This window comes from Manis javanica, chromosome 1 (assembly GCF_040802235.1).
Source record: "Manis javanica isolate MJ-LG chromosome 1, MJ_LKY, whole genome shotgun sequence".
Classification (NCBI taxonomy): domain Eukaryota; kingdom Metazoa; phylum Chordata; class Mammalia; order Pholidota; family Manidae; genus Manis; species Manis javanica.
The window spans coordinates 199,574,114-199,598,553 of record NC_133156.1 but is presented as its reverse complement, the minus strand read 5'-3'; the positions used below and the strand labels follow the sequence as shown (position 1 = coordinate 199,598,553).

Sequence of the window (24,440 nt, the reverse complement as noted above, 5' to 3'; positions counted from 1 at the left end):
GTTCTGCACAGTGGTATAGAGGGCATGTCAAAGTGTGGGCAAAGGGTCTGTTTGTTTCTACGCAGAAGATCAAGGCCTAGCTTGGATACCCAGAAAATGAACTAAGATACGATATGAGGAGGAGCTTCCGGCATCAGCACTCTCTGGAGGACTCGTGCCAGGGGATGATCATCAAAAAGCCTCCACAGGGATCCGGACGATGCTGCGGTTGTGGCTGCATCCTGCCCACCGTCTCCTGGACTTGCCATAAGAAGGAGGAGGGAGATGTCTAGGCTGGCATGTGCATACAGTGAGACAACGAATTTGACTGGATCTGTACTGTTGGAACTCAACCAGGAGTTGGGAGGGGTGCAAGTTGTAGCACCCCAAAATCTCATGACTATAGACTATCTATGGTTAAAAGAACATATGGGATGTGAACAGATCCCAGAAATGGGCTGCTTTAATTTGTCTGATGGTTCAAGTACAGTTGGAAAATATCCATCATATCATAGATAAATTTTCACAAATGCCTAGGGTGCCTAAATGGTTTTCTTGGCTTCACTGGAGATGGCTGGTAATTATAGATTTGCTTTGTTTATGTCACCGTATTCCTATTATGTTAATATGTGTGTGCAAATTAGTTAGTAGTTTAAAACCTATACATACTTAAGGTACTATACAAGAAGATATGTCAAAGAAATAATCAATCCTCCCAAGTTTCCTTCATATGCTACATCTATAGCTTTTCTTCTTCCTTCCTAATTACAAACCTTAAATAGAATTCGTGCCTCATATAGAATTTACCGAGTATCATAATTCCTCCAGGTGGTAAAGATACCTCGAGACAAGTGCTGGGCATAGAAGCCACAGGGCATAAATCTGCAAAGAAGTAAAAAGCTAACCTTTGCAAACAATATGGCTTCTCTCTCACTTACCAACTTTACATTTCCCTGTATGGCCCCGGAAGATGACTGGTTAGCCAGAGACGGGTAAGATTCCTCAAGGGAGGAACAACCTAAGATAGGCACAGTCGCAGGGGGGCCATCAGGTGAGAATTTGGGGATCAACAGAGGTGAGGCTCAGAACCTCACCCCCCCTGCTTTGAGAGAAATCTTCTGCATCCGTGGATGTCTTGCTGCCCTTGTCTAGCCTGGATTAATACTTAGTCCATAGGCACACACCTGATCATCTGATCATCTACATTTGCCTTCTTACAGCACTAAACTATGTTTTCTACCTTTATCTTGCATCTACCTACCACTTCAGCATTTTATTAAAAATAAAAATAATAATAATAATAGGAGAAATGTGGGATCAACATATAAATCAAGTACAAAAATCAAATGAATATTCATATTTGACCTGATGGTTTATAGGTCATATTGCATGATCAAAACCGAAAGTTTCTGTGATGAATGCCCTTGTACTGTTCACCATGTAGGAATTTATTCACTCTGTAAGAATTCGTTCACCATGTAGGAACTTGTTCGTTATGCTTCAGAAGATTGGAGACTGACGAGAATTGGGCTTGGGATGGATTAATGATTGTGCATTGAGCATTGACCCCCCTATACTGAATTTTATTGTTGTTAACAACCATTTGATCAATAAATATGAGAGACGCCCTCTCAAAAAAAAAAAAAAAGTGGCAATAAAATTGATTGCAGTGACAGTTCCACAACTCTGTGAATATACTAAAAACCACTGAATTGGACACCTTAAGTGGTTGAATGTATTTGGTATGTGAATTATCTGTCAATAAAGCTACTACCAAAAAAAAAAAAAAAAAAAAAAAAAGTATAAGTAGTTGAAGAATTTACTGGAAAAATTAGGAGTACAAGGAAGATCATAAGCAAATTTTAAAAAGCCTCTGTAAGCATCTTTGTAAGTAAAGACACAACTCTTCCTCTGTAGCGTCTAATTACTTCCTGAAATAAAATTTCTTACTATCAATAGTTTCAGTATTTTTTACTTGAAACACTAATTACTGATAATTAATAATTCAATAATTTCTATTACCTGATTCAGTTTTGTAGTGAATGTGTGATGGTGATAGTGCATTGTGAGCCATAGCATGTCACTGGTCATGACATGGAGGAAGAGGAGCCCTCTGACATCACGATTGCCAACATCAGCACCAAGACCACCGTTTCTCATTGTTTGCAATAACACTGGCATGGACTTCTGTATCTGGAAAACTGTTGAAATATGTCTGAAGAACCTCCTTTCCCATTTCTTATAGTTCTAATCTGTTTGTTGGACCAGTTTCATTTTGGAGGATTTTTTTTTTTAACCTGGTAAAAACAGCCAGATTGACAGTTTGGGAGGATTTTTACGATTTTGTTCTTTTATCCCCAGAAACACTTTAATGGTGTTACATTTTCTTCTGTTTTGCATAAATTTTGACAAGAAACTTATAACTTTTAACTTTGTTCCTTTGTACGTAATAGCTCTTGTTTCTTTTTCTAACCTCTAGCTGCTTTTAAGATTTTTTTCATCATCATTGATTTTAACAATTTGATTTTGCTTCTTGGATATGTAGGTTTAGAGTTTCATACAAATGTAGAAAATTTTCTACTCTTCTTTTTTAAAAATTACCCCTACAAGCTTCTCTTCTTTCTGGATCCAATTACAAATGATAGAATATAATTCTTGTCTCACAGCTCAGTGAGGATTTTTATATGTAGTCTTCTTTTAATTGTTATGCTTCATATGCCTTCATGTTCACTCATCTCTTCTTCTGTAGTGTCTAATCCACTGTTAATCCCATTCAGTGTATTTTTATATGTATTTTTTCTTTATACATGTATATTTTGCAATGTTCTATTTCTTTATCATGCTCATTTATTTTTACCTACTTGAATCTATGGTATTTACAAATGTCATGTCTGCAAATTTGTTGTCTCTGTCATTTATGAACCTGTTACTACTGACAAAATTTTCTCAAGACTATGAGAGGAATTTTCCAGCTTCACTGATTGGATGTCTGATATTGTGAATCTTATGTTGTTGAATGTTGTATTTAACTAATGTTGGACTCTGTTCTGGTACACAATAAGTTACTTCAAATCAGTTGAATCCTTACTTTTAAGTTTCTTAGGGTATATCTTGAGTAGCCTTTAGTTGAAAGTTAATTTTGCCCCTTTATTAATGTGGCCCCTAACTGAGGTTTCCTTATCTATTAAAACATTTCATCTCTGGCTGGTAGAAAGAAAAAATACCCCCAGCTCTGTGTGGGTCTATGAATTGTTCTGCTTGTTTACAGTGGTTCTTTCCATGCTCGTCATTTCTCTCACATACTTACAGATCAAATCTGGAAGCCCTCAAGGTAGATGTTAGAGCTTTCTTTCTCTTTCTTCCTCTCTCTGAGCTTCTTTCTCTCTGGCCTACTTGAAAAGACTACTTCACAAATTCTAATCACTCCAACTTCTACAGCCTTTAATCTGTTTTCTTAACTCAGCAAGTTTGCTTGGTTTTTCTACTTGGCTTGCCTTCTATATGCCACAGGCTAGGGACCACCTCTAAGCCAGGGTTCCCAATCTGAAATAATTTTATCCCATAGCAGACATCTCCAATACCTGATGACGCTTTATGTTGTTGCAACTAGAGTGATACTATTGTGTAGTAGATCAAGGCCAGAGTTACTGCTAAACACCTGCAGTACACAGGACAGCCCCCACAACAAAGAATTAGCTGCTCCAAACTGTCAATAGTATCCAAGGTTGAGAAATCCTGCCGGAGGCAGTTTCTAGGCAATGTCATGATTCTCCCATAGATCATAAACATGCATTGTTCAATGTCTCAAGGCTTTATTTTCTCTGATTTTCTAGTTATTTAAGGTGGAAGTGTAAATCCAGTCTCTCTTAGTGCATCACGGGCAAGCTCCAGAAAGAGGGAAGCATGGAGAGAAAAGCCCAGAGCTTTGTCATAGCACACCTTTCAAGTTCCTGATTTTAGTCTTTAAATTTGTTTTCTTCTCAAGATGATTGATTTGGCTGATGATTATTCCTATCAGTGGAAACCTCTAACTTCAAGTAGTTTTACCCTATGAGACATCAGTGCATGTGTCAAAGTATGGGTTATTATATGACCTTTGCCAATCTAAAAGCAGTTCATTATCATGTTTTCCTTATATTAAACCAGGGAGTATAAAAAATGTCTCGGTTTTCATGATCTCCTGGAGGCAATGATTCAAAAAAAAGGAAAGAACAGGGTTAATCTAGTGTAGTGATTAATTGTCCAAACTGAAACAAAACAACATCAGTTTGAATCTTACCCTGACACTAGCTCTGTAACTTAAAAGAAGCTAATGTACATATATGTGTCTCAGTGTTTTCTTCTGGGAAATTGAGGTAATAGTACATTACTATTATTATAGTACAATATCCTATAATATTATTAATGTTATACTATAGACTATAGATAATAGTATGGAATGACAATGGTAATACTTGTATGATATTTGAAAATAAGTTGCAGTTAATTCAACTTAATTAAAACATTTGAGCAACAGTTTAAAAAGATACACAGGTCCTAACAAAGGTATAATTTTATTCAACAAATTGTGGCGCTAACATTTTCTCTTTAAATGCACTGCAAAACAAAGTGGTGCATGAAACCTGATTTCTCCTATCATCTGCAGTTGAGTCCAAACACTAGGAACAGGCAAAAGATGTGATCTTCAGGAAGCAAAGTAGGAAAAGGAAAAAAAAAAAAGGAAGAAAGGGAAAAAACAGGTAAAATTGCTTTCCTTGAGAATTGGATAGCTCTTTCATATATGTTAAACCACTCAATTATCACAATAAAACTACAAAGAAGTCATGTTTATTGTACTATTTTTTAGAAACTTGAGTTCAGAGAGGCTCAGAAACACATTTCAGAACACTTCTGTTATAAGCTGTTCCACTATTTGGAAATAAGGTTTCTAATTCTAGCATATTTTGCCAAAGGAAGTCCCCTAAATCAAATGTTCTTTCTCTCAGAGAAAACAGATGAAAGAATGCCCAATGATCTTTTATTTCTTTCTTGGTTCTCTGTGATGTCATAAAAATTCATCATAATGTGGCAGAAAATGATGTTTGCTTTTCAATTCAAACACAGTGCTCAGATATTCTAAGACTACTTTAAATTACTCCTAAACAGGCTAAATACCCCAGCTTTCAAACATCTCACAAAGCACTCACTTATCTAACAAAGCCTCTCAGAACTGATTTTATAGAACAAGCAGTAGCCTGTTTTTTGAATTGTCTAATAGGAAAGGAGTATGATTGTTACAAAATTGTTAAACTGCACTTTTAACATTATTTCATATTTTACCAAAGTTTAAAGCACAAAAACATATAAACCTTGCTTTAAAGATTTGATTTTCAATATCATCTATTTATTCTCCTTTGAGGAAACATCTACTGTAGAGTTCAGGACTCCCCCATCAGCTCTTTGGAAGACCTTGTGAAATCTCAGTCCATTTACTCTCTTAAGCTATGTCCCAAGGTGAAGAGAAGAAATCTTTACTGCATTTGTAGTCATAAACATGCTTACAGAGTTACAGAAAAGTATTCAAGATCTCAGGGAGGACTCTGAGAGAGATAGAAACTTTGAAAAATACACTATCTGAAATGAGACATACAATGGAGGGATTTCAAAGTAGATTAGATGGGGTAGAGGAGATGGTAAATGAAATAGAAATTAGAGAACAGGAAAACAAGCAGAAGTAGAGAGAGTAAAAAGGATCTCTAGGAATGAAAGAATAATAAAAGAATGGTAAGACCAATAAAAATGGAAAAGTATTCACATTATTGGGCTACAAGAAGAAGAAGAGAGAGAGAAAGGGATAGAAAGTCTCTTTGAGGAAATAATTGCTGAAAATGTCCCCAATCTGGGGAAGGAAATAGTCTTTTGGGCCATGGAAGTGCAGAGATCTCCCAACACAAGGGACCTGAGGAAGACAACACCAAGACATATAATAATTAAAATGGCAAAGATTAAGGATAAGGACAGACTATAAAAGCAGCCAGAGAGAGAAAAAAGATCACATACAAAAGAAAACCCATCAGGCTAACATCAGACTTCTCAGCAGAAACCTTAGAGGCCAGAAGGGAGTGGCATAATATATTTAATGCAATGAAACAGAAGGGTCTTCAATCAAGAATACTCTACCTGGAAACATTATCATTTAAATTGGAAGCCAGAATTCAACAATTTCAAGAGAAGCAAAAGTTGAGGGAATTCACCACACACAACTGCCTCTACAGTGTATGGAAGTGCTGCTATGGCTAAATAGCTATCTCCAGAGAAAATAAAACAACAGTAAAGGAAGTAGACCAATTAATTACTAATCAAATGCAAAATTAAATCAACTACCCACAAAGTCAGTCAAGAGAAACACAAAGAGTACAGAATGTGACACCTAAAATATGAAGAGGGGGAGGAGGAAGAAAAAGAGAGGAAAAAAAACCCTTTAGATTGTGTTTGAAATAGCATACTAAGTGAGTTAAGTTAGACTGTTAGATAGTAAAGAAGCTGCCCCTGAACCTTTGGTAACCACAAATCTAAAGCCTATAGTGGCAATAATCACCCTAACTCTAAATGGACTGAATGAACCCATCAAAAGACATAGAGTTACAGAATGGATAAAAAACATGACCTGTCTATATGCTGCCTACAAGAGACTCACATCAAACCCCAAGACATACACAGACTAAAACTGAAGGGATGGAAAGAGGTATTTCATGCAACTAACAGAGAGAAAAAAGCAGGAGTTGCATACTTGTATCAGACAAAATAGGCTTCAAAACACAGAAAGTAACAAGAGACAAAGAAGGACATTACATAATGATAAAGGGGTCAATCCAACAAGAAGATATAACCATTTTAAATATCTATGCTCCCAACACAGGAGCACTCACGTATGTGAAACAAATACTAACAGCATTAAAAGGGGAAATAGAATGCAATGCATTCATTTTAGGAGACTTCAAAACACCTCTCACTCCAAAGGGTAGATCAACCAGAGATAAATTAAATAGGGAGACAGAGGCACTGAATAACACATTAGAACACATGGACCTAACAGACATCTGCAGAACACTCCACCCAAAAGCAGCAGGATACACATTTTTCTCAAGTGCACATGGAACATTTTTCAGAATAGATCACATACTAGGTCACAAAAAGAGCTTCAGTAAATTCAGGACTGAAATTGTGCCAGCCAGCCTCTCAGACCACAAAGGTATGAAACTAGAAATAAATTATAAAGAAAACAAAAAAGCCCATAAACCTATGGATTCTTAACAAGATGCTCCTAAATAATCCATGACCAAATAAAAACAGAGATCAAGTAATATATGGAGACAAGTGAAAACAACACAACACCCCAAAACCTGTGGGATGCAGTGAAAGCAATCCTAAAAGGAAATTATATTGCAATACAGGCTGACTTCAAGAAAGAAGAACAATCCCAAAAGAACAGCCTAAACTCACAGTTAAAATAGAAAAAGAACAAATGTGGCCCAAAGTCAGTAGAAGGAGGGACATAATAAAGATCAGAGCAAAAGTAAACAAAATTGAGAATAAAACAACAGAAAGAATCAATAAAACCAGGAGGTGGTTCTCTTAAAAAATAAACAAAATAGATAAACCCTTACCCAGACTTATCAAGAAAAAAAGAGAGTCTACACACATAAACAGAAACAGAAATGAAAATGGAAAAATCAATATGGATACCACAGAAATACAGAGTTATCAGAGAATACTATGAAAGATTATATGCTAACAAACTGGATAACCTAGAAGAAATGGACAACTTTCTACAAAAATACAACCTTCTTCGACTGACCCAAGAAGAAACAGAATATCTAAGCAGACCAACTACCAGAAATAAAGTTGAATTGGTAATCAAAAAACTACCTAAGAACAAAATCCCTGAACCAGATGGCTTCCTGGCCAAATTTTATCAAAGATTTAAAGAAGACCTAATACCCATCCTCCTTAAAGTTTTCCAAAAAGTAGAAGAGGAGGGAGTACTTCTAAGTTCATTCTGTGAGGACAGCATCACTCTAATTCCAAAACCAGGCAAAGATACCAAAAAAAAATAGAATTACAGATGAATATCACTGATGAACAGAGATACAAAAATACTCAACAAAATATTAGCAAACCAAATTCAAAAATACATCAAAAACATCATCAACCATGATCAAGTAGGATTTATTCCAGGGATGCAAGAATGGTACAGTATTCAAAATTAACCAACATCATACACCACATCAACAAAAAGAAGGGCAAAAAATTACATGATCATTTCCATAGATGCTGAAAAAGCATTCGACAAAATTCAACATTCATTTTATGATAAAAACTCTCAACAAAATGGGTGTAGAGGGCAAGTACCTCAACATAATAAAGACCAAATATGACAAACCCACAGCAAACAGCTGAAAACTTTTCCTCTAAGATCAGGAAAAAGACAAGGATGCCCACCCCACTCTTATCCAACATAGTACTGGAGGTCCTAGACACAGCAGACAACACAAAGAAATAAAAAGCATCCAGATTCATAAGGAAAAAGTTGAACTGTCACTGCAGATGACATGATACTGTACATAGAAAACCTTAAAGAGTCCAGCAAAAAACTATCAGAACTAATAACTCAGCTCAGCAAAGTTGCAGGATACAAAATACACAGAAGTCTGTGGCATTCCTATACACTAACGATGAACTAGCAGAAAGAGAAATCAGGAAAACAATTCCATTCACAATTGCATCAAAAAGAATAAAATACTTAGGAATAAACCTAAAGAAGGAAGTCAAAGACCTATAGTCTGAAAACTAAAGACACTCATTAGAGAAATTAAAGAAGATACCAATAAATGGAAACACATTTGTGCTTATAGATAGGGAGAATTAATATTTTCAAAATGGCCATCCTGCTTAAAGCAATCTACAAATTCAATGAAATCCCTATCAAAATACCAACAGCATTCTTCAATGAACCAGAGAAAATAGTTCTAAAATTCATATGGAACCACAAAAGACCCTAAATAGCCAAAGCAATTCTGAGAAGGAAGAATAAAGCTGGGGGGATTACACTCCCCAACTTCAAGCTCTACTACAAAGCCTCAGTAATCAAGACAATCTGGTACTGAAACAAGAACAGAACCATAGACCAATGGAACAGACTAGAGAGCCCAAATATAAACCCAAGCATATATGGTTAATTAATATATAATAAAAGAGCTATGGACATACAATGGGAAAATGACAGCCTCTTCAAAAACTGGTGTTGGCAAAACTGGACAGCTACATGCAAGAGAAACTAGATTATTGTCTAACCCCATACACAAAAGTAAACTTGAAATGGATCAAAGACCTGAATGTAAGTCATGAAACAATAAAACTCTCAGAAGAAAACATATGCAAAAATCTCCTGAGTATAAACATGAGGAACTTTTTCCTGAACGCATCTCCTTGGGCAAAGGAAACAAAAGCAAAAATGAACACATGGACTACATCAAACTAAAAAGCTTCTGTATAGCAAAGGACACCATTAACAGAACCAAAAAGCATCCTACAGTATGGGGGAATATATTTGTAAATGACATATTGGAGAAGGGGTTAACATCCAAAATATATAAAGAACTCACATGCCTCAACAACCAAAAAGCAAGTAACCCAATTAAAAAATGGGCAGAGGGTATGAACAGACAATTCTCCAAAGAAGAAATTCAGATGGCCAACAGACACATGAAGAAATGCTCCACATCACTAATTACCAGGGAAGTGAAAATCAAAACCACAGTGAGATATCTCCTCACATCAGTTAGGATGGTCAGCATTGAAAAGTCTAAGAACAACAAATGCTCGCAAGGATGCAGAGAAAGGGGAACCCTCTAATACTGTTGTTGGTAATGTAAATTACAACAACCATTGTGGAAAGCAATATGAGGGTTCCTCAAAAAAACTAAAAATTGAAATACCATTTGACCCAGGAATTTCACTCCTAGGAATTTACCCTAAGGAAAGAAGATCCCTGATTTAAAAATATGTATTTACCACTATGTTTATCACAGCACTATTTACAGTAGCCAAGATATGAAAGCAATCTAAATGTTCATCAATAGATGAATGGATATAGAAGATGTGGTATGTATACACGGTGGAATATTATTCAGCCATAAAAAGATTGTATTTTACAATCTTAAAATCAGAGTTAACAGGAATATTCATCAGGTGGTTATTTTATGGGCTGGAAATATGCCAATGTTTTTCCATTTATTTCCTACCTAATTCTCTTAATAATACTGTGGGGCTAATGTTACTATTAGACCCATTTTACAAATGATACAAGTGAGCCTTAGAGTGCTCTATCAGGGTCACAGAGCAAGAGAGCAGTCCAATTTACACTCAGGCAACCTGACTCTAACAGATCAGAGATTCAGTCATTTTACCATATTGCCTAATGTTAATGGCCAAGAAAAACGAAGTTATCTAGCTCTTTTACACTGAAGAAATATTTATCATCAGCAGTCCTCAAAGTATGGTCCAAACTAATCAAAGGAGGAGGAGGTGATTATTTGTCTTTTTCACTCTGATGCTCTCAAGAGTGCACAGTAGAGTTTTCTAGGGTCTCCATGAGGTGTGATATCATAGCAGAGTAAATGTCAAAGGTACAAGATCCCAGCTCTTCTATTAGGCCAGCCATTAAGGAGACTTATAAAAATGTAAAACTATGCCACTCATCTCATTAAACTGTTTTTGTTTTCATTTGAAAATTTGTCATGCAGTATGTTACTTATTTTAACATACGTTGTGCATTTCAAAATGACTTAATACTTAAAAATTCTTATTTTAATTTCTAATGTAGCAAGTGTTAATAGATATAACCCATAAACAACAGCATTTTGGGAAATCCAGTAATTTTCAAAAATAGATAAGGGTTCTAAGAGCAAAATGTTTGAGAACCATGCTGTGGACCATTTTGATTAAACACCATTTCACCAGCTGGGGGTTGACTTAGCCAGTTCTTCATAAACTCTAGATGTTTGAAAATAATGTATCTGCATGGATACATTATGGCCTAAGTCTATCACCTCTCTGTAAAGTCCTTCCCAAATTTCATTCTGAAAATTCTTCTTTTAAAGCATTGTATGTAGCCTGATTGTGTTGGCCTAAGGTTTGAAAATGTCTCTAGTTCAAAATCACTGGAGTAGTTTTTCATTCCTTTTAATGCAGGATCAAGCTGGTTTTGACTTGATATTCAGTTCTTTATAATAACCCACTGAGTACATGAAACTAAATGAGAGAAACTGTATTGAACAAAGTGGTGTTCTTGAAGTTTTCATAACTTTGTGTTGCTAGGAAACAACTTTACCAGCAGCACAGAGTTTAAACTTGGAGCATCTGCTTCATTTGAAGTCTGGCTTCCAGGCAGTATAGATTGCATTGAGCATTGGGAGGGGAAAAGGCAAAAGAAAAACCAATTACTTTCTAAAAACAACAACAATGTTAAAAGTCTGGAAAGTGGAGTCTTATGTTGTATTTGTAATTATATCCTTTGGAAAGTATTGCTGGAAGGGTTCTCTTTCTGCTAACTCATAAAACTGAAGTCTAGGGTAGAAATCGGGATCACTCAGGTTCAAAATCTTTAACAATACAGTGAGAATGAGTGATGGTATTTCAGCTTTTGAGGAGGGAGGAGGGAAATACAATCTATGTTTTGACCTGCATTTTATTTCATTCTTCTCATGCAAAATTATTACTTTCAGAGAAATATTTTATGTTATATACAGACCACACACTAGAAACTACTTCTTGCCCCTTCCTCTCATTGTTTCATGTTTCAGCACATTATGATTGGTTTATAACTGGATAGAGAAACAACACATTTACCAATTATTTGTACAGTTTATGCAAACTGACACAAGATCCTTGCACTATTTTCAAAGTAAACCTGCTTAAATAAATAAATACTGACATTTCTACTGTTCCATGAGAGAGAAAAGTACATTCCTGCCAATGAATGGAGTGTTAACCCTGGTCCAGCAAAAGCAAGGCTTGTTACTTATTTTTATGTTAACAAACCCAAAGCCCTAAAGAGCTGAATGAATTCTGTTTCACAGTATTTCCACAAGATTGCAAAGACTTAAAAAATAAAGTGAAAACAGACTGTCAAAGGTAAGGGAAAAACTAAAAAAAGAAAGGAATAGAAGAGGATTTTACAGTTTTTCAGGAAATGTAACTCATTTGCCTGAACACCCTTTCTCAAGTGTCTCATTTTAAGGTTGCTCTTTAAAAAGAGGAAACAGTTTTTAATATTTCCTCAATTTGGGAAATCCTGTGGATCATCAGTATTTCCAGAATTCTTGTTGAGGACGCTCCTGGAGTCTGCTGCAGTCAAATTGTGGGCAGCCCATGGCGAGCAGACATCAGTAACAGCCCCTGTTCATAGGTGCCTTGACCTGTGTGGCTCCCGCCTGTCCCACTGACCAAAGTAGTAAGAGTGGTCATCCTGGGAGCCATTACCCATGATACTTTATTCCTGATCCCTGCCCCACCGTCAATTCAGTGGCTCTATTTCTTTTTGGATCTTCATGTGAATTAGCAGTTTCTAAATTTGCCTCCTTAATGACAACAATATGTTGTTTGTACAGTTCTGGCTGCAGTTTGTACCTCCCCACCCTCTACCTCATTCTCCAGTCAAAATCCTAAACTCAGGCTGCTGTCAGTTCTCTGGTTAAACTCTTTAAATCTTTCCATTTGAAATAACATACCCTGTTCTTCAGAGCCAACTTTTATGTTTGGTATCCTTTCTACAAAGTAGTTTCGTTTATTCCTTCTTTCGTATTGCCTACCTGTGAAAGACCATTTGTTGGGGACTGCCTTTGTCTTCTCACATGTTTGTAGGCAGAATGGGAAAGCACCTTCCCCCATGTCTGAACGCAGCATGGGAAAGCACCAGCTTGAGAACAACGGGTGCAGTCCTTGGAAGTTATCTGCTCACAGAAACATCTTGTCCTCGAAGACGAGCCAAGACTCCTCACTCTGAAAACAGGGAGACCTTGAAGATGTGTGGAAACACTGCCCCTGCTTCTGGCCTGCCTTCCCCTACTTGCCGATGTGGTGGGAATGGAGAACAAAGAACATTCTGTTTACGCATTCCATGAGCAACTAAGGGAACCCTGCTGAGCCTACCTTGGCCCGGCTACCGCTGACGTTAATGCTGTGCTTGATTGTCTATTGGATAATGCTATGTCCTGGAATCATGTAACCCCACTGCATTGTATAAACCCTGGACCTTCAATAAAGTTTTGCTGGTGACGCGCGGAGCGTCAGCCCTCCCACTTCTTTCTGTCTTTCTTTATTTTCTTCACCCCCCTTCCGCACTTCAGGACCTGCTCAACTAGGCACGGCCGGACCACATCAACCATTTTTGGATTTTTCTCTCAGACGTTATAGATTTCCATTTTTTTTAGATAAATTATATTTCACTTTCACTATGTTACTCAAATTCCCTTAGGGTAAAGGTAATAATATAAATTGACTAACTTTCTTAGTTGTGTTTTAAATGAAACAGAGTTGAATTAAGGCCTAGCACATTCATTTAAAAAATACATCTTTCTTTTTCTTATTTCATACAGGCTGCCAAGATACTCAAAGCCAGTTATGTGTTCAAAATCTTCACTCAAAGAAGAAAGCAAAACTGGTATTCAAGTCTACCTTTAGTTGATTAAGTAAGATCTTCGTCTCTTGCTACCTGCTACTTCTCTGCTCCTCCCCTCCCCTCCCCTCTCCCTCTCTCTCTGTGGTTTTATTCTTTAGCTTGGAGAAAGCATTCTGTACACATTAGGTATTCAATTAGGGCTGCTGATCAGATTAAGTTTGAGGACAATTAGAAACCTCAGACTGTTTCCTCTTAATAACAGCAATGTTATTCAGTCTTACTCCAAGTATTAATGTTTTTTATCTGACACAGTTACTATATAAATTTTCTTTGTTTTCCCTAATCAATATGTGACAATCAAGAAACCTTACTGATACATTTTAAAATTAGGAAATTGAACAAAATTCTCTTGCACACCCAATCAACTACAGGCACTATGTTATGCTCTTTACATATTGTAGACCACTCAATGCTAACAAAACAGTTCTGATTCCAATGTCTACTAGTTTTGAATACTGAATTGAACATGTTTGTGGCATTTAATCAAATTATTTTCACATGGAATTTATTCTGTGGTTTGGTTTATTTCTTCTTCAATCACCTTCCTTAAAAAAAAGTACAGACCCCTCTTAAGACCAATATTACTTTCCTACTGTGTGAAGAAAATCTTTTAACATTTCTTGCAGGGCAGATCAGCTGGCAATGAATTCCCCCAATGTTTGTCTAAAAAATTCTTTCTCCTTCACTTTTAAAAGATAATTTCACTGTACATTGAATTCTGGGTTGGTCTGGGATTTTTTTCTTTCAACCCTTTAAATATTTAACTTCATTCTCTTTTTGCTTGCATAGTTTGCGATGAGAAGTCCATTTTAATTCTTATCCTTGTTCCTCAATAGGTAACAAGAATTCTTCCTCTGTTTTCAAGACTCTTTGCCTGTGGCTTCCTGCCATTTGAATATGATATACCCAGAGCTGCTTTCTGCTATTTATTCTGAATGGTGTTCTCCAAGTTTCCTTGATTAGTGGTGTCTGTCACTAATTTAGAAAGTTCTTGGTCATTATTTCTTCTGTTAATCTTTTATGCTTCATTAATAGTTATATTATCAATTCAAATATTTCTTCTGTTCCTTTCTTTTTTCTCTGTGAGTATTCCAGGTATGCGTACATTACAGCTTTTAAAAATTGTCTCGGAATTTTTGGATACCCTGCTCTGTTTTTGGGTTTGTTTTATTTATTCATTTTTACAGTTTGGAATGTTTCCATTGACCTGTTTCATACTCAGTGATTCTTTATCCATCTGTGTCAAGTCTGCTAGTGAGCTCATTGAAGAAAAGTATTCTGTTATAGTCTTTTTTCCTAGTTTTTCATTTTTATTCTTTCTTAGAGTTTCCATCTCTCTGCTTATATTATCCAGCTTTTCTAGAATGGTATGTACCTTTCCACTAAAATACTTAATACATTAGAATGTAGTCATTTTAAATTTCCTGAGAATTCTACATCTATGTCATATCTGAATCTAGTTCTGATATTTGCTTTGTTTCCTCAGACTGTGGGGTATTTGTTTTTTTTCCTAATACCTTTTGTTGAAAGCCAGACATGCTTTGTCAGGTAATAGGAACTGAGGTGAATAGGTGTCTGTGAGGATGTGTTGTTAATCTGCCTAGGAATTTGACTTTAATGTTTATTGGTTGGGTGTCACAGCTTCAGGTTCCTCTTGTGTTCTTGTTTTTGTCTGTCCTCCTGACTTTGGGGTTCCCTTTGTACTCCTCCTCAGAAAGAATCCATATCATGCAGCTGCCTCAGTGGAGATGTTCTGTGTTACACTGGAGCCTGTTGGTATGGGGTAAGGTGTGGGAAATTTAAGCTCTTTCAGTGAGCCTGTGCCTCTAGCTCGTGACTGCCCTGTGACCTTGGCAAGTGTTTTCTTGTATAACTTCTCAGCCCCTGGCACATTAGATAAGAAAGAAGGACAGAGAAAACTGAAGTGAGGAGCATGTCCCTCCTCCATGGCTCTGGGACAGGGCTCTGGTAGGGTTTTTCCCCCAGGAGAGTAGCCCTTTGCTACAGAAAAGCTCTGGACATATTTCATAAGGATTATTATTCCCTTCCTCAAATATTCTCAGTGAGAACCTGGTGGGGTACCTGGAAAAATTGTGTGGGTTCTCCTAAGACCAGAGCCCCCATTAATTTCTTACTGTTATGCTAATTCACACCCAGCTTCTAGCAGGTCATCACAATTACCATTTAAGCCTTCCTCCCAGTTAATGGCTGCAAAGGTTTCTATTCCATGTAAGCAGATTTCAGCTGTGACTCTCTAGATTCTTCTGTCTCAACAGAGGTCAAGATGGCTATTTGCCCTGCAACCTCAGTTTTCTGATAAATGAGATAAACTACACTGATTTTTAGCTTGTCCTGTTTTTGTGGTTATAAGGTTGGGGGTGATGACTTCCAAACTCTTTACATGGAGTTGTTATTGATTTTTAACAATATACATTTATTCAAAACAACATTGACTCATTTGCTCAGCAAACATTTTTATTATTGAACATCTAATCTATTCCAGGCATTGTACTAAGAATAGTGGCCATAAAAAGGAGCCAGAGTGTGTCTCTGAAATCTGTTTCCAGTTAGTAAAGTAGATGGTGAATTTTTGCTGTCCTAATTATTAGAAAGAGTGCCAGGATTCTCTAAAATAAAAGCCATCTTTTTCCATTTCTGTAAGGGTGACACACTGTCAGATGTGTAAATTCTGTGCAGGGTTATTTGTTTTCTCCTCCTGGTGTCAAGCTGTTGAGTGTGATTTGTACTTCCTGCTGCTTTGCTCAAGGCAAGGGAGAAGGTGACAGCTCCTATTTGAAGTATTAGACTAATTGCAGTAAACATCCGATGTTCTCAAGGAATGTGCAAATATAGAAAATCAATTTTATAGTAGTATTATCCAATTTTACAGTGTGTAATAATATATTTATGAGACTTCAGCTTCAAAAATAGAAATAGAGACAATGAACGTAAACAAAAATAAAACCAACCGAATATGCCCAGAAATCCAGAGCTATAAACTAAGTGCAGCAGGAAAATATTGCCAAAACGGAAGAGTTTTAAGACACACACACAAAAGTGCTTTGAAAATACTTTCTCCCAAACTGAAGGAGGGTTGAACATCTTAGCTTTGGTACAAAAGCAAGAGTTTTCCAAAGAAAAATACCTCATAGAATGTGTGCCCTTGAATTTAGCAATTAGGAAATTGATGAACAAAAGTGGTGTCCTACTTGCCAGAGCTTACAATCTGAACTAGAACTCATGTCCTCCTCTGACTCCCAATTCGTGTTTCCTCTACACGGACAATAACTGTATAAATGCTTTTATGTTCTTCATAGATGAGTCTTAAATAGAGTTCATTAGGTTTAGATAGATAAACTGAAAAACTGGTGACATGAATATAAGTATCATAGATTCATAAAAGCAATAAATATACAGAAATCCACTGATCTATAAGTACCTATTTTTATCATTATATATTCTCATATATTTTTTTAAATGTTCAGTAATTTTTATACAAATATTTGTCTCCACAAGGTGGAAATTGTTTTAAACGTCTGATATTGAAATAAAGCAATTCACAAATCAGTAAAAACTCTTTTGTGGCCATCAAACAAGTTGAATGTTTGTTTTGTTTGTTTTTTTCCCCCATGGAATGAGTTGTGATTTGATTTATAGGTTATTAGTAACTATTGGTAACCAGCTTTGAATCAGCGTGTTCTCTGGCTTCACTCCAGATAGTACTCATCTGTCACATTTTCAAAATGCAAGAGACAGAAGCACAAAACATGACTGGCCAATCAACACTGACTTTTGTAATTGAAGTATAACAATATCACTAATAAATTATATGATTGTTCTTCTTTGTTTTAAACATTATTTGGCATCTGGTCTTCAAAATGATTGTATTTGTGCTTCTAAAGTGGCCATTTAATGTTTTTGGTATGACAAAGATCCTCAGTTTTTACTCCAATTGTTAGGTGTACATGAAAACATTTTTTTTAATCTCTCACATATATTTTCTCTTTTTCTAATACCAAGTAAATACTTTAATATATGTGAAAATAATATAAAAGTATTATTTTGTGTAAGCCATGAAAGCAAATCAAATTAAGTATGCACGCAGCCCTAGTAGTGGAAAAACCTTGGAGAAGAGGTGGGGTGTGGGGGGGGCGGCGCGGTAAGCCAAGGGAAACCAACAAGGCGTAAGAGGAGAAGCTGCTTATGGACTCAGAGGATAGGTAGGATGATTGGTCAGTAAACTCAGATAGTAGGAAGAGAGGAGAGTTATAAGAAATAAATGGACTCAGGGAATTTTTGCAAACACAAGGCTGATGTGATAAACTAGGGGCTGCAAGAATGGAAACAGAGGCCTATCAGAGGTTTGCAGGAGAAGATATTGACCAAAAGGGACAAATATTTATCCACGTCTTCTAGAATGTTGCTTCTCAAATTTTGAAGTACACACAAATCACGGAGGATCGTTAAAATGCGTATTTGCAAACTCTTAATTCTGGATTGGAGCCTGGGATCTCCTAACAAGCTCCCAAATGATGTCTGTGATGTTGGTCCACAGACCACACCTTGTATGGCAAGATTCTAGGATATTTATTTTATTTTAGCCCTAGTAATATTCACCAAAATAAGAAACTGTCAAAATTACTGAGCTAAGTTAGTTGTTATAATTGGTTTAATAAAATGTAATGGTATTAGAAGGCAAAATGTGAACTAATTTCATTCATAGAGTATTAAGATACTTCTTTTATTCTAACAAGAAAAATGATATGGAGAGTCCTAGAGAATTAGGTTATTTTTACCCCCATTGGCATTTGGTTGGTAGTTCTTGTTTGTGAGATTTTATTTAGTTTGTTTATATATAGTCACCAATTATTCAGGAAAGGTAGTCTCTGTGAGGATAAGTGGTCAGCTAATGTTCTGGAAAAACTGGTGATATATATTCATATATAAGTATCATAGATTCATAAAAGTGTTAAATATACAGAAATCCACTGTTTTTTATCTTGCTATATCCAATTCGCCAGACCATAGTATATAGGATTTATTGTCTTAGATATAAAGGGCAAATGGATTGGCCTAAATAGTTTTATATCATGTAGCCAACAATGCTTTTTTTTTAACCTTATTTAGAAATGTGCCAGTGTTTTGATAAAAGGCATTTATTTCAATTAAATGATATCTTAGGCACATTCAGAATGTTCACTGAAGGCAAGGAAGTTAGGGTTTAAAAAACATAATTTAAATTGATCAAAAGCATAATAAGAATATCCTTCTTTCTGAATAGGAAAAATGTTGTCATCTTTAGCATGCATAAATGCTGATACATTATTATTATCCATGTCTATATCTGTATCTATCAGATTATTCACTGCCCATTTTTATATATTCATTCTACATGTCCCCTGACCCTGACTCTTTATAGAAAACTGAATAGTACTATTTACTAAAGAATTGTTAAATTACCTACTTGTAGTTCACTGATTACTTAGCTCTCTCTGGATGGGAATGTAGACTTCAGATAGTAAAGCTGCTCACAAAAGTGCAGCTTAGCTACCCATGCTACCTTGTGCAAGCTACTCATCTCCTAGGAATATTTCTTCAAGAATGAAGTAAAGCAGCCTTAGAGACTGGGAATGGGAATCAGGACTGAATGCTGCCATAGCTCTCTTGGTTTCCTGATATAATAATGTCAATAAAAATAGAGAAAAATTATGATTTAAAAGATGAAGATAAGCTAGTACATATTGAAAAAAATGTCTACAATGACTTAAACAATTGCATAAGATGTTAATTTTAGTTACTAAATTATGGACAAAAATGTCATGTAACTAGTTTTTCATTTCATAGTCAGTGTTCATTGTTTATTGAATTACTGAGTGATTACCATGCAATGCCAATATAATTACTTAGGGGCCGATTTAGTCTCAAGGTATCTCTGCAGCTGTAGAGGCTGCTGAGGCCTGGAGAATTTCCCCTCTGGTTGGCAGCTGCACAGACTTGACTTCTGCTTGAAATCATAAGCCTGTCTCCTCTGACTCTGTTAACTATATCCCCATACAGTGACTGGTGCAGAAGGGCACTTAAATGATTTCATGTCAAATCTTGGTTTCACTGAAGGTGCCTAAAAGTCTAATTATCAATACTGGCCAACAGCCCTAGGAAGGAGTTCCCTACCATCCTCTTCTCTGCCCTAAAGTGCCCTCTCTTCTCAGCACTATCCTATTTTGTTAACTCTTCTCCAACCACCTATGGAATGTTCTGTTCTCTGGTGATGGATCGATTTTACTGATGTACAATGGACAAATAAAATTGGATATATATATAAAGAGTACAATGTGATGATTTGATATATGTATACATTGTGAAATGATTACTACAATCAAGTTACGTAATGAATCATCACCTCACATTGCACTTTTTTGTTGAGAAAGGTTAGATATGCTCTCTTATTTCAAATATACAATATAGTATTAATAATTATAGTCACCATGGTGTACATTAGCTCCTCAGAAGTTACTCATAACTCACAGATAGTACTCTGACTGACATCTCCCCATTTCCCCCAACCTCCAGCCCCTGGCTACAACCAATTCTATCCTATGTTTCTATGAATTAGAGTTTTTTATTGTTTTAGATACCACATAAAAACAATACCATACAACATTCATCATTTTCTGTCTGGCTTATTTTGCTTAGCATAATGACCTCAAGGTTCATCCATGTCACAAATGGCAGGATTTCCTTCTTTTTTATGGCTGAATAATATTCTATTGTGTGTGTGTATACATATGTATACACACACATATACATTTTTTATCTATGCATCTGTCAATGGACACTAGACAGATTGTTTTCCTACCCTGCCAATTGTGAATAATGAACACAAGAGTGCAGATATCTCTTGAAGATATTTATTTCATTTCCTTTGATATATACCCAGAAGTGGATTTGCTGGATCATATGGTAGTTCTATTTTTAATTTTTTGAGGAACCTTCATACTGTTTTCCATACTTGCTGTACCAGTTTACTTTCCCACCAACAGTACACCAGGGTTCCCCTTTCTCCATCTTCACTCATAGAATTTATTAACTCTTTTTCATAACACCTGTGAGGTGATAGCTTGTTGTTTGGGTTTGTGTTCCCCTGATACTAGTGATATTGAATACTTTTCATGTACCTGTTGGCCATTTGTATATAATCTTTGGAAAAATGTCTGTTCATGTCCTTTGCCCATTTTTTCAATTGGACTTTTTTTTACTATTGGGTTGTATGAGTTCCTTACATATTTTTAGATATTTACTCCTTACCACATATATGATTTTCAAGTATTTCCTCCCTTTCTTTAGGTTATCTTTTCATTTTGTTGACTGGTTCTTTTGCTATAGAGCAGCTTTTAAGTTTGATGTGGACCAACTTGTTTATTTTTGCTTTTATTACCTGTACTTTAGTATTATTTTTTTAAAAAGTCACCACTAAGACCAATGTCAAGGAGCTTTTCCTGTTTTCTTCCAGTTTTACAGTTTCAGCTATTACTTTTAAGTCTTTAATATATTTTGGGTTAATCTTTATGAGCTATGTAGATAAGAATCTGATGTCATTCTTTTGCATGTAGATACCCAGTTTTCCCAACACCATTTATTAAAGAGACTGTCCTAGCCACATTGTGTGTTCTTGGTGCCCTTGTTAGTAGTTAACTGGAAATACCTGGGTTTATTTCTGGGAACTTTGTCCTGTTACATTGGTCTATGTGTCTTTTTTATACCATACCATATTGTTTTGATTACCCTTGTATTGCAGTATAGTTTGAAATCAGGAAGTATATTGACTCCAACTTTGTTGTTTTTTTCTCAGGTTTGCTTGGCTATTTGCGGTCTTTTGCAGTTTATACAAATGTTATCATATGTGTCCTTAAAGAATAAGATTTTTAAATAATACTTTATACCAGGTTGAGATCTCCATAATAAAGCAAAACAAACCAACAACCAAAAAAAAAAGAAAAAAATAAAGTGAGAAATAAAATGTTTTTGGTCATGTAGAAACTGAAAATTTGTTTGAGACACAGTATAAAGTTAAAATCAAATGAGGATGAGGTAATATCTACAAATCATTTAAGAGAAGGGGTTAATATTAGCAATGTCAATGATATATTTTCTATGTTAATGACACCAAAGTTGGGAAAAAATAGGCAATTTAAAAAAGGTAGATGCCAATAACCAAATACATGTGTCTAATCCCTCTAATACTCATGAAAATACTAATTATAAAAAACAACTGATTTTTTCCATTAGATTTGCAAAAGTTAGAAATATTGATAAATTCAATAATGGTAAGGTGAAGTTAAATGAATTGTTTTATTCACCATTGGTGAATGCATAAATACAAATTTATGTTAACTAATTAGACATTATTAAAATATGCAAGATTTGAAGTTATCTTCCTCACTTTCTCTCACACTCTACCCAGCTTACAAAATAAGCCTATCTGCTTTACCTTTGCATTCCGAGTTGACTAATACTAATATCTAGTCCTCCCAACCTACTCTCTAGCTTGGACTAATGCACAGCCTCTGTAGAGTCCCCCGTGTCCAGCCTCTCTTCCTGCGGTATGTTCTCCACAAAGCAGCCAAATCATCTCATGTCACCTCCCCCTGTTACCCCCATATTCTGCCTCTGCAAATCCTGCCCCTAACTTCCTTTAAAACTCTCTTGTGTCTTCTCTTCACACTTAACTATAAGATCTAATTGTTTTTGCTATGGAATACATGGAATTTTATGTAATCCAACCCTTTATAATTCTGACTTCATCTCTTGACCATCGTTATGCTTGCTCCTTGCAGTCCAGCCACGCTCCCTTTTTACTTTGCCCCAAACCAGTGTCCTCACTCTGGCCTTTATACTTACTGTAATTGTTCGGAATCCTTTGCCTCTGTTCACGGCAGGGCTATCTGCCTGAAACCACTCAGGTCTCTGCCTGATTATTTCCTCAGTCTTTCCTTACCATGTTATCTAAAAGACCAATCCCACACCCTGGCAGAAAGATTAACTTGAAATATATTAAACACTTAAATGTAATACCTGAAACTGTAAAACAAGAAGAAAACATAGGGGAAAGGCTCCTTGACATTGGTCTTAGAGGTGATTTGTTTTTAAATGATACTAAAAGCTTGCCTGGCTTTTACTGCATATATATTATCTGTGCTCTTCAATATGCATATAGTCTTTAAAAATTTGGGGAGTAGCTACAATAGTCTTTAATTCTCTTTAAGTCAACATATCCCATTGGTATTTTGTGATTAAATCCATCTTGTTTGAATATTATATTATCTTTCTAAGGACATGATGGTAAAGATAACAGTGGCTATATGATTTTATATTTTATACAACACAATTCTCCATCTTCAGAAATTCAAATTTATAAGTATCCGAACAGAAAGGCAATGACATCCAAATACTGATATACTTTATCAATCCCCTCTCTTGCCTATCTATTGTGGAATGCATGCAAACATGCATTAATTTATCATGCAAAATTTGGGCAATTCCAATGTTATTGCATATTGTTTTAAGGAAAACAAACAAAACAATGAGAAAAATAAAAATAAATGTGTCTACTTGGGTCACCAGTATTTGATAGCTTGTTTACTTGACCCCATTACCTTTCTCATTAATCTTGTTTAGCGTTTGGTCAGTATTTGGAGGTTAGGTCATCCACTAAGACAGTAATTAATAGAACTGCATAGTGGTCTTGTATTTCTGAGCTAATTCAAAGGAGTTAGATTTCAAAGCTATAAAAATACTTCGCTACCAGAAACTTTGCATTTTCTTTAGATAGGTTTACTTACCAAGAGTTTGCATGAGATTAAATAAATGCATGTTGGGTAAAGAGGAAATACTATCATGGAAAATGATCACAGTTAAAAATCATTTTAAAAGAGTATTATTATATATCCTTTCTCCTGCCAAAAAGTACTATTCTTTTTTTAAATTAGAGCTAACTTAAAGTGTTATTAGATTTAAGACTCTGCAAAATCAGCCATGTTAGGATCAATCTCTTCTTCAATGGTTAAATTACTTGCCTTAGTTCAGGATGACACGCTATTTCTTCTAAAAGTATGTTTTATTTTTAACACATTTCCCCTATGATACTTTCTTGTTCTGCTTTATTGGAACCCAACAATTCTAGAATATTTTGTTGACTTGATCTCTGGTATTTGTTTATAGATTAGGACATTTTGAAACTCCTGCTTAATATAAATCAGATATTCAGAACATGGCCGACATATGGTATTTACTAGTAGTAACATTAGTATTTTTAGGTCAAAAGTATTTACACCTAATCAATTAATACCAGAAAAATAGTGTTTTTATGGCTGAGATCTTATATTCAGCAGTGGGAAGCTCTGCCGTAACAAGACCACTTTCTCACACCCAGAGCAACTCTGGTCATTCCTTTATTTGCTAGAGCCAGAGATACAGTTAAAAGATATCCAGGCAGGCAAATGAAAATTGATGCCTAGGAAGTGGACATAGGAGATGAGATCTAATCATGTCACTGCCTTATTTACCTGGTTCTGTTAACTAGACCATGAATTCCTAAGAGAAAGACCCTATTTCATTCATCTTTATTCTTATTCAGCGGTGCTACTGGCTTAGAATGTGAATTGATGAATGAATTAATTGCTATTTAGAATGATCTGAATTACTGCAGTGACTTGGAAATAAAGGCTGTGGTTAAGGAAGAAAC

At 35.7% G+C, this 24,440-nt stretch overlaps 2 long non-coding RNA genes across 2 annotated transcripts in view; one reads left to right on the top strand and one right to left on the bottom strand.

The window, feature by feature from the left end:
• The window catches only part of LOC140849969 (uncharacterized), a 111,684-nt gene extending 98,717 nt beyond the window's left edge, over nt 1–12,967 (bottom strand). Inside the window, exon 1 of the long non-coding RNA XR_012132488.1 lies at nt 12,831–12,967. This is a non-coding gene — a long non-coding RNA (uncharacterized lncRNA). The remainder of the gene's footprint in view (nt 1–12,830) is intronic.
• A 319-nt stretch (nt 12,968–13,286) lies between these two features.
• Nucleotides 13,287–17,594, top strand: LOC140849962 (uncharacterized). The gene is made up of 3 exons (XR_012132484.1): nt 13,287–13,502; nt 13,617–13,709; nt 14,536–17,594. It is a non-coding gene; the product is annotated as an uncharacterized lncRNA (long non-coding RNA).
• Nucleotides 17,595–24,440: the final 6,846 nt, after the last annotated feature.